Below are 11,324 nucleotides of genomic sequence, written 5' to 3'. Positions count from 1 at the left end.
AAGAAAGAAAGAAAGAAAGAAAGAAAGAAAGAAAGAAAGAAAGAAAAAGTTTGTAAAGCAGTATTGAGTTTTGAAAATGCAGGTGGAAAACATGCAGACACACGCACATACATGCACACACACACACACACACACACACAAAACCACAAAGACCCAAAGGCCACCCACCGGGCTGCCAACAGCAATTATCTGCAGTGATGAAAATACAGATGCTTACCATTTTCTTATGTTGGCCTCTCTGTTTCTTTCCCCTGTAACAGTCACGTCCTTTTTCACAGTAAGTACACATTATTTTCCACTTAGAAAAATGACAAATAAGCCCCACCCTGGGGACTAAGGGAGCATTTTGTTTATTCCAGGAAACTCGACTAGATGCATAGAAGAGTAGGATGGGGAGAAAAGAGGGCTTGTGATGCTGCGTCATTTAAGGCTCAAGCGGAACCACGGGGAATATAAGTTGACCTAGTGCTGAAGTCTCACGCTCTTTTGCTCATTTGTTCAACAGGTGTTTATTGAGTGTCTACTACATACCCGGCAGGGAGCTGGATTCTCGGGACAAATGGAACAAGAAGCCCCTTCCTTTAAGCAGTAAAGTCCCTAGCAGCTATGGTATGGGATGTGTTAGGACCAGGAATGGCACAGTGGTAGGGAGCCCAGCAGGGTGGTACTTCATCCAGGCTGGAATTATGCGAGCCAGAGAGAACCTGTTTCCTAGCAGTGACGGGCTTTGTCTGTGGCCCTTGCTGTTGAAGGAGGCTGCCTGAGTAGGGCCAGTGGCCTGCAGCCATGAAACAAGGAAACGGAGCCCAGTCCTCAGCCCACCCTGTGTGTGATGTGCAATGGCTGGCATGTTCCTGGACCTAGGAGTAGCCCCATGTTTATCAGAGGTTCCTTGTGACAAAGCCCTGCTACCCCTGAAAAGCCACCACTGAGAGCCAGGCTCTGGGCTTGGTGCCTTCCTTACACCACTGAGCTTGATCCTTAGAATACCTGATCCTTAGAATGCGCAAACAGGCTCAGAGCGATGGAGCCGCCTGCCCCAGGTTCCACAGTGGGGAGGTGCTGGAGCTCAGATTAGACTCAGGTGTGTCCGACAGCAAAGCACATCACACTTCACCCTGGGGCGGGGGGGCCAGAAAGATGCCAGAGAGCATAGGCTCCTCCTCCTTCCAAGTCATGGTGCAGCAACCGTTCCCACCCACTGGCTCTCTTGGGGCAGCCCAGCAAGCCACTCTCATGAGTTATGAGAGTTGGGTTATGGTATCCACCGATTTGCTTACTTGTTTACAGGTGGAACAGCTGCAGCAGCCTTTGGCTTTGAGGACTATATCCAGCAGCTGAGCCCTTGCATTCATCATTCAACAGAGGATTACTGGGTGCCCACTACATGCCAGGTCTGGTACCAGGCACCAGGGTAACCACTGTCCTTGAGGCAAGGTGCTAAGATATCCCTGGTGCCAGCCTGTTGGCATCTTAAAATACACCACTGGAGTTTAATTCCTTTGGATTTAGGCATGTGATCACCAGGAACATACACAGGCACACCTTAAAATGTGAGGGGCTTGGGCAGTGTGGCCCATCGGATGTGCATTTTTAGGGCACTGCTTTTGTAGAGTGAAGAGAGACCAGCATGCTGGCCAGCTCTGAAGAAGGGACAGAAAGGCCCACGTGCAGGGGTACAGATGATTTTCTCTCCCGGCCAGTGCCCTCTAATGGGCAGAAGCAGACCCGAGCTCTGGGTTGCAAAGGAATCTGAGTTCATGTACCACACAGGGAGGACCCACAGGACCAGAGTCTTGCCCTCATCGTTATCTTTTCACGGAGGAGGTGGCTCCCCTGAATGCCAGAAGATGCGAGAGACCTGTGGTCACCCCCTAACCCACCCAGATCCTTCCACCTCTCACTTTAGACTCTACAAGGAGAAAGGGTCCAAGCATTTTCTGAACACACCTCTGTCCCCAGCTCTGAAGACCGGCCCCAGGAACCTGTGGGCAGAGATGGGGAGCCCTGCCCACCTTCTGACCTACATCCACCTCAAACCCACCCAGGGCTGGCAGCTTTCCCAGGCGCGGCCCTTTTCCTTCCCTGCTCCCGAGGGCAGAGGGCGGCTGGTATCCAGATGTCTTGCTGAGGGGGATGGGTACAACCCAAAGCATAGGGTTTGGGGCATTCCACCAAGTATGGCTTTAGCCGTGGCCAAGAGCAACATTTGACCCGGCACAGGGCACCAAGAACTTGACTTCCCCATGCCCCACCGGCCCGTCTGCCTCTTCTCCTCCTCCCCTCGACTCCTGCCTCCCTGCCTGCCGTCTCCTGCTCTACTCTGTCTCGTGTCAAGGAAAATTCCTACAGGAGCCAGAGAGATGGGCAGACACGGGCCCAGCCACAGCCGTCCCGACGGCCGTCCTGGACAGGATGGGGGCCCAGGGAGGGGCCTGCAGTCTGTGCCAGCTCTGTCTGAGGCTGGAGAAGGGCTTAGCTCCAGGGAGCCTCAGAGGCAACATAGGGGTGCCCCAGTGTACAGTGGGGACTGTGGGGGCCCCCATGCCCCTGCCGGAGACCATCCCCCTTTGAACCATATTCAGATGCCAAGCCCAGCTCTGGAAATCAAGTGTGGGCAAAAACAGGCAGCTGGAGGGGTGCTGATGTGCCAAAAGCCACTCATATCACCCCAGCACAAGTGTCACACAGCCGTGACCTTCACAAGGACCCAGAGATAAAGATCCTTCCCACATGGCCCCAAAGCCCCTTCCCCCTCCCTTCCTGCTCACACCACATGCCTCACCGGGAGAACCAGAGGCTGCAGCGGCGGCAGTTGGAGTATCTCACTGCGGGGCCCGGGAAGGAGGAAAGGAGTGAGCATGCCCTGCTCCTGCACGTCCTTGCTTAAGCTCAGGATTGGCCCTTCCAGGCAAGGACCCCAGCATAGACCCCAGGACAGGACCCCAAGGATCCTCGGCTCATGAGAGCGGCTTGCTGGGATGCCCCAAGAGAGCCTGAAAGAAACACATTGTTGAGCTGGCATCACTGTTTCCTCCAGACTGCACTCTCAAGTGGGCAGGGAGTTCTCAGCCTGCATGAAGGGGTCAGCGGGGCAGGGTCCTGTCCAGAGAGCTGCCTTGTGCCATGTGACACCAGCAGGCCATTTTCAGCAGGTTAACAGGGGAAAGGGCAACCTGTGGCCCACGAGGTAGTGCCCCCACTTGAACATCTCTAGAGGCTACTGATTGTCAGGCAGAGGTGGGACTGTCCAGGGGATGGTGTAACCTGCTCCTTCTTCCTGCCCTTCCTGGTGTCCATCATCCCCGCCCCTTCCCTAAGGTTCTGGAACCTGAGCCATAGCCCCCGATCCCAGGAACTGGGACCCATCAGGACAAGACACAAACGGGAAGCTCCAGGCCCCGCGCACAACTGTATCTACGAAATCCTTTTTATCTTTGTTTTGATGAGCAAAGTTCAATGCCAGAATATTTGGTTTATGAGTCATGCTAATTACAGCTGGGGGGAGGCACCAGGAAGAAGAACAGAAAGGAGCATGTTCCAAAAACACTCTGTTGCCCTGGTTGCCCTGAACAGGGGGGTCACTTCCTAGGAACAAGGAGGGAACCCGCGGCCTTCCTGGGACAGCTTGGGCTTTCTCTGCTCCCACTTGGGAGGACATCCCTCGCCAGCTGGCTGCACCTGCCTGGGAGGGGCGGTGGTGTCCTGTGGCCGCAGAGCACCCACCTAGGGCTTCCTGCCTCCCTGAACACGCTCACTGGGGACACCACCCTTGGCGACACAAACAGAGGAGAGGGAGGCAGGAGGAGAGGGAGGCAGGAGGAAAAGTCGAGAGTCCCTGGGTAGTGTCCTTCCTGCCCCTGGGCATTCTCCGTTGGCAGCTGGCAGAGAGTAGTTCCCAGCCTCAATCTGGCCCGCTGAGCACCATGTTCCTAACACCAGATAGGAAGGTTAAAAGTATACGCCCTGGAGGCCAGGCGCTGTGGCTCACTCCTGTAATCCCAGCATTTTAAGAGGTTGAAGCTGGTAGATCACTTGAGGTCAAAAGTTTGAGACCAGCCTGACCAACATGGAGAAACCCCATCTCTACTAAAAATACAAAATTACCCAGGTGTGGTAGCACACGCCTCTAATCCAGCTACTTGGGAGGCTGAGGCAGGAGAATTGCTTGAACCTGGGAGGCAGAGGTTGCAGTGAGCCGAGATTTAGCCTTGTACTCCAGCCTGGGTGACAAAAGCGAAACACTGTCTCAAAAAAAAAAAAAAAAAAAAAAAAGCAGCAGCAGCAGCATACAGCGCACTTGGGATAAAGACACAGATTGGAGTCTGGGGTTCTCCATCCCTGTCTCTAGGGCCTCAGGCAAGCTGTGAGCCTCTTGAGCTTGGCAGCTCTGCTCTTCCCGCAAGTGAGAGTTCCCTTGATAGAAGTGTTGAGAATTAACTATTATAATAACTATTATAATTATTAATATAATGTTCAGCACCTGCCATGTGAGAAGCAGACACACCAACCTGTGGCTAACATCATGATGACGATGATGATGAAGATGATGAGTGCCACTGTTGTTGTTGGGTGGTCTCTAGGGGCCTCTCCAGCTCCACAGGTCAAAGAGGGAGGGTGGGGAAGCTTCTGCTTGTCCTCAGCCCTCGGCTCCCATCTCCCTGTCTTGGTTCCCTCCTCCCTGGTTGGCAGGTGCTGGACAGGCCTCCTGGAGCATGTCTTCCGGCTCCCTGCAGCACACACAACAGCCAAGTGCGTCTATCTGTGGCTGTTCGTGGCTGCATGACCTGCCAGGCAGCGTGTACTTTCCAGCACTATAAAAAGCAGAGGCCGGGCAGCCTGTAAGGACGTCACATGCTCCCCTGGGGCCGCGAAGTGGCCAGTGGAGGAGAAAACAGTTTCTCACGGCATTTCTCATGTTCAAAGCTCAGGACCAGAAAGCTCCCAGCACGTCATGTTACCTCCTTTCCTAGAAACTAGGTGGGGTAGAAGAGTCAGGAACACGTCACAGAGGGGGGCGGCTTCCTCCCTCCCTCCCAAGCAGGGATGAGTGGGCCCAAGGGTTCATAGAAGATGATCTGGCTTTCTGGGGCTGGAAGAGTGTGGCCCAGGAATTGGACCCCGCCAGGCCCGGGCTAACAGTGGGGACCACACCTGCACCGGAGGAGAAGCCCTGGCCAGAAGCTCCCGGGCGGCTCAGATGCTCCAGCCCCAGGCCAGGGGCCACTCCCAGTGGCACAGGCAGCTTAGCTTCCCAATAGGGCCCCGGGGAAGCAACATTGTTTTTTCCTGCCCAAGCTGGACCCCCTCCAGGACACCAAGTCTGTCAGATGCGAGGGCCAAAGTCAGCGCTTCCTATTCCGTGAAGGATCCAGGTTGGCCACAGACAAGACTGGACAGACCCGGCAGTCAGGTGGTCCCGGTGACATGGAGTGGGGTGAAGGCATCCCCACTAAGTGCAGCCGCGAACATCAGTACCATTCCTCTTCCATCCACACCCTCAGAAAGGCACCAGGGAACAGTGAAGCAAGATAAACACCCCACAAAAAACTGGGGGGAAGGTGCACTTACTCCCGTTAGTATCCATGTGCAGAAGAGCCCGGCTTCTCCACAGTCAGGGAGATCTGGAACCATCACGACCCCCCTGCGCAGAGGCGCCTATGCCGGGGGCTGAGCCGTAGCCGGCCGCCAGGGCTGCCCCCAAAACCCCGGGTCCTTCTGCCCCTGCGCCACCGCCGCCAACCCGGCCCCTCCTACGGCGCTCCCCGTCCGTCCTGGCCCAGGTGTCTGCCATCCCCGCCCTGGCCACCAGGCTGAAGCCACGAGGACAGGGGCGGGGCGGCGCTGGGTCCCCCGGCTCGGCCACCTACCTCCGTCCCGCCGGCCGCTCCTCCCGCGCCGCTCTTAGAGCATCTCCCGGCGGCCAAGCCTCCTCCCGGCCAGGTCCGGGGCGACGCACAGTCTCGCCGAAGGAGACAGAGCAGGGGAGAAGGTCCTCCGGGGGACCACGGTGCAGAAGAGGAGGGTGGGGGGCGGTGCGAGCAGCCACGGGTCTCCCCCTAGCACCTCTGTCTCCCGGGCGCGGTCTCCGAGGTCTCTGCGACCAGAAGCGGAAGCGCGGTTTCTCGAAAGTAAAGGAAGAGACGAAGAAAGTGGGACAGACGCGCGAGGAGCAAAGCCCAGCCAGATGTGAGCAGCGAGGAGCCTCCAACACCCCCAGCGCTTTTCGTCCAAACAGCAGCCGCAGAGGATTAACCGTGTGTGCCCCGCGCCGCGCCGCAGGGAAATCCAGCGGCCGCCTCCTCCTGGCCCCCTGGGGAGCCCGCCAGACTGAGAGTGGGGGTGGGGCCGATTCCGTGAGTCTGGAGGTCCGTCCAGAGGCGGAGGGGCTGCGAGCCCTGGACGAGGATGCCCCCCACAGAATGGGGGTGCCCAGCAAGGCTGAGCGCTCCTAGTCACTTGGTAGCAGAGGGATGGGCTCCAAGGCCTCAGGGATCCCCTGTAGCCAACCCCGACGGGTCAGGTCTCCAAACAGTGGCAGACCTGAGACACCCCATGCATCATAGGGGACTCAGACAGCTTTGGGGGAATCTGTGAGCCCCCCATAACAAAATGCCAAATTGCGTGTGTGTGTGTGCGCGCGCGCGCTGTTTTGTTGGTGATGGTCCACTGTTTTGTTCAGGGTCTTGAAAGCTCTGTGATCTAGAGGTTAGGAAGGAGCCCCTGCCCGGAAGGTTTCCATTTTCCAGAGAATAGCACAGAGTACAGTGGTGGGCCAGGGGTGGCTGGAAGCACTCCTCAATCGCTATCAGGCCTCTCATTCCTTGATACGAAAACCTGACATTTTCTCAATCATACACAAATATTTTTTTCTGAACAAGGCCCATAGGCTGCCCTCCCATCCTGATCCCTGATCCAGGCTGCTCCAGAGCTGGCCCTGGTTGGGGCCCAGTCTCCATCCCTAGACTCTGCGTCAGCCCCGCTTGCTCTGGAAACTTAGCATATCACTAGCAGGAGAAGGATTTGGCCAGAGAAGCAGAAGTCTGCTCTGATGATAACAGCGTTCCCCCTTTTGCTTCTTTTCTCCCTGCTCTGCCCTGTTCTCTCCAAGTGGCCCCTTACCTCCATGCTGTAGCTGGATTTTTTTGTTTTGTTATCACTCCTGTGACAGTCTGTCTCTGGCCAAACAGGAGATGTGAAAACGGGGATGCTGATTAGGACACTCAGAGCAAAACTAAGACGTCTCACCTTTCCCTGCCTGGAGTGTCCTCCCATCCACTTGCACCAACAACTGGACAGATGAAAAGAATCAAAAGGGAGAGGAAGAAGAGGGTGCAAGCTTGATGCCCGCTGCCTTGCTCCAGGTTGGGCAAGGCCAGCACTCGGGTAGAGCTGAGGACGAATGGAGATGAGAACAGAAGGAGAGGCCGCTGGGCAGGTGAGGCACCCAACAGCCACTCCACAGAGGCCCTGACTGGGTACGCCAACCCCTCCTGTGAATACAGGGAGAAAGGCCGCCAGGCCTCCAGCATCCGAGGGAAGTCTGAGGACACACACAATGAGGATATGAAGTCAACACTACTTAACCAACTAGAGATGCAGCCTCTGCTAGGCTTAGAAGATCAGGAGGTGCTTGTGTTCTTGGCATACATGTCTGAGGCTTGGCAAAACCTACATCCTGGGTTGCTTATTGATACAGGAAAAGCCAGAGATAAGCTTGTCTCCATTCCTGTAAGTGACATGAGGAAGTTTCCCAGTCACCAGGAGCAAGGCCTAGCATGTGGATTGAACTTTCCTTAGTTACTCTGTCCTCAAATAGCCCTTGGTGCAGGGATACCAGAGAACACAACAGCATTTTTTGCAGCCCTTATGAGACCTTCGTCCATATTTCAGAGAATCTGGGCCTTTCTAGAACTCTTATGAGCTAAGGACTCCCTCAATGCAATGAGAAGGCTCCTTGTTGCCGGGGGCAGTGGCTCACGCCTGTAATCCCAGCACTTTGGGAGGCTGAGGTGGGCGGATCACATGATCAGGAGATCAAGACCATCCTGGCCAATATGGTGAAACTCCATCTCGACTAAAAATACAAAAATTAGCTGGGCATGTGGTGGTGAGCACCTGTAATCCCAGCTACTTGGGAGGCTGAGGCAGGAGAATCACTTGAACCAGGAGTTGGAGGTTGCAAGTGAACTGAGATCGCATCACTGCACTCCAGCCTGGGCAACAGAGCGAGACTCCATCTCAAAAAATAAAAATAAAAGTAAAAATAAAAAATAAAAAAAAAGAAGGCTCCTTATTGCCCTGTCTGGGAGCCTCAGACTAAGGGAAGTCCTGGACAGATACCAGAATTCACAAAGCTGGACACACAACTCAAAAGAGAAAGAGATGCGGATGATGGGCTGGGTGTGGTGGCTCACACCTGTAATCCCAGCACTTTGGGAGGCCGAGGTGGGAGGATCACTTGAGCCCAGGAGTTTGAAACCAGCCTGGGCAATATAGTGAGATCCTGTCTCTACGAAATATAAAACAATTAGCTGGGCTTGGCAGCACACACCTGTAGTCCCAGCTACTCAGGAGGCTGAGGTGGGAGGATCCCTTGAGCCCAGGCGGTCAAGGCTGCAGTAAGCCCTGATCATGGCATTGCACTCCAGCCTGGGCAACAGAGCAAGACCCCCATCTCAAAAAAAAAAAAAGTTATGGATGATGGGAGATTTATTCTTTCTCTTTACCCCATCCAAGATGGCTTTGGTGTTGAAGAACTGGAAAACAGTTATCTTTAACATAATTCCAAGACAGAACTCAGAGGCCCAATATAGCGCAAAGTTGTAGAAAGACAGCTGAGTTGTAGAAAGAAGACTGGTCATCTCTTCCCGCTGCACCTGGCTCATCCTACTAGGAGGCCTTGTCCTGGCTCTGACCTACCTTGAGGCAGCCTGGGGATGCTACCAAACTTCAGTGGGCCTTAGTTTCCTTATCTATAAAAGAGATAGGTCCAGGGTCTCTTATCTGGAGCCAAGGAGGTCAGATGTGTTCAGAGTCAGGTGCAAATATCCCACAGAGCATCTTACCCAGTGGGCTTTGGGTGGTGCGCCTCCTGAATATTCTGCACTGGGATGAAAGCAAGCCATCCACAGTCTCAGGACAGTTCAAGTCACATTGTTCTGTCAAATTTGTGTGTGCCAAATTTAGAGGAAAACTAAGTTTTCAGAGTTTTTGCATTTCAGGGATTTGGGAGAAGTGATTGTGAACCTGTAGTTTCTCACATGATTAATAAAAAGGTTGGTGGAGCAGACACAGTGTTCAATGCAACTACCATTATTACAAGTATAATCTTCCTTCCTTCTTGGGAAGAGGAGGAAAGGAGGAGATTAGAAAAGAGATTACTCGTTTTCCTTGAGGCAGAAACTGGGGATAGGGAGGAGTGGTATCAAATGTAACAAAGAGAGTCTGGGGTTTCCCAAGATATTGTGAGGCCCAAGGCTCGGAGGCCTGGGAAATTCCAAAGAATAGGAGTTGAGGTCTGAGCACATGTTAGGTGCCACCATCTTGTTTCACAACTCAAGGCAGCAGGCGATGGGCAAAGACTCACAAGGCCAGCTCCCAGAGAATACAAGCTAGTCCTCAATAAAATGAAAAAAAAAAAATCCCAAATAGAGAGCATGCCAGGTTCCTAATGCTCTTTGTCATCAACTTCACCTCTGCTTTGTAATTGTAAGCAGGAAAGATGGAAACTTTGGCAAGCAAGAGATGTCCTTGTAGAGTGGCTGATTTTCTTCCATCCCAGCCTTAGGCGCCCCCAAGCAACAAGAGGCAGAGTGTTTTCTCTTTGACAAAATCCTTCCCTGCTGGGCAACAACAACAGATTTCAAAAACAAAAACCAGCCCTGGGGGACTTCATCAGACCTGAGATTACGGGTCAGAAGTCAAAGCCAACTTCCAGAAAGACTGAGCCCCCTCCCCAGGGTCTCTCTCTTAGCCCCCCAAACCCATCCTAAAACTCCCTAGGAACTCACATCTACACAAGGGTGTCTGGATCAAAACCCCTAAAGGCTTCCTGAATATTCCCAAATTCCCATATTCTCAGTCAAGGGTAGGTCCTAAAATGGGAAGAAGTATTTCCTGGAATCCCTGGCAGGGGAGGCAGCATGTTCTGTGCCCTCCCCGATTTGGTAATTCTTTCTCTCTCCCTGGGCCTGTCACCACCACTCGCTGGGTCTGTTTAGTTATTGCTGGAAAAAGCAATGTGACCTCGGTTAAAGTCTGCAAGACACTCAGTTCCAGATAAGCACAGCATGTCATTAGCAGCACTGTGATTTTTCCCACCGCGGCCCTAACATCCCGCCTTTCCCAACTATTTTGGGTCGGGCTGCCCAGTCATCCCACAAGGGCAGAGATTGGTATTGCAAACTTTGAATTCTGTTCCCAAGGGTAGCAACCAGCCGGCTCCGATGGTGACGTCCCACTGCCAAGGGGTGGGAGTGGGGAAAGTCTCCACAGAGCTTCAGAGAAGCTGCGAAGATGGAAAAGTGGAAACTTGGCAGACAGATCTAGCCTCCCTGGCCATTGGCCCATGCTCGTGACTCCTGGATGGCACTGCCCACATTCTGAGCAGCTCGGGACAGGTGGAGATCAGGACTGGCAGCTGCAAGGACAGACCAGGTGAATAGGTTTCTTTATGGTCCTCACACCTGCAGAAAACCAGGAGGGCAAGGGCATTCCCTCTCCGAGGAAGCCATGCCTTTCCACAGAAGTCTCCCCTGAGGCCATGTACACGTGTGCCTTGCAACTCGATCAAGCCATTCAATTTCCCTATGCCTCAGTTTCCCCCTCTCTGAACATTTACTCTCCTGTTTTGGCAATGAATGCTTTCAGTTACATGGAGACAGGCATATACTGAACGATTAGGCAATATTTTACTTGATAAATAAGATAGGAGGGCCCCCTGGTGGACTCCCCTGTTCCAAGCACTTAACTATGAAATGAGTGAGTAAATGCATAAGCCAACACATGAATGAATGATTCAATAAAGAATGTCTTATCCTTTATGCAGAGCCACAGAAACTAAGGAGAATTTCCAAAAGGAGGCTATGGTGAAGTCTCTGACAATGCAAAGAAGACAAGGAGAATGGAAACCCAATGAAAGCCTGATTGTATTTGTTGACCTTAAGGAGAGTGATTTTATGGCACAGCCTCTCTGGAAGGGAGGGTGTGTTCGCTCACAGTATGCAAATACCCTTTGACCCGGTAATCTTTCTTCTAGGAGTTTCTCCTGCAGATACATTTAGAATGGTGCTCAAATAAGTAAGTTCAAGGATATCCTCTGA

General features: G+C 53.4%; 1 protein-coding gene across 1 annotated transcript in view; it reads right to left on the bottom strand.

Annotated features, from left to right (window-relative positions):
* The window catches only part of C1QTNF1 (C1q and TNF related 1), a 24,703-nt gene extending 18,440 nt beyond the window's left edge, over window positions 1-6,263 (bottom strand). The window contains exon 1 of the mRNA XM_023211647.2: window positions 5,871-6,263. The gene's annotated coding sequence lies outside the window, so the exon portion shown is untranslated. The remainder of the gene's footprint in view (window positions 1-5,870) is intronic.
* Window positions 6,264-11,324: the final 5,061 nt, after the last annotated feature.

This window comes from Piliocolobus tephrosceles, chromosome 16, assembly GCF_002776525.5.
Source record: "Piliocolobus tephrosceles isolate RC106 chromosome 16, ASM277652v3, whole genome shotgun sequence".
Taxonomy (NCBI): domain Eukaryota; kingdom Metazoa; phylum Chordata; class Mammalia; order Primates; family Cercopithecidae; genus Piliocolobus; species Piliocolobus tephrosceles.
The sequence above is the reverse complement of the archived record's forward strand: the minus strand, read 5'-3'. Positions and strand labels throughout refer to the sequence as shown.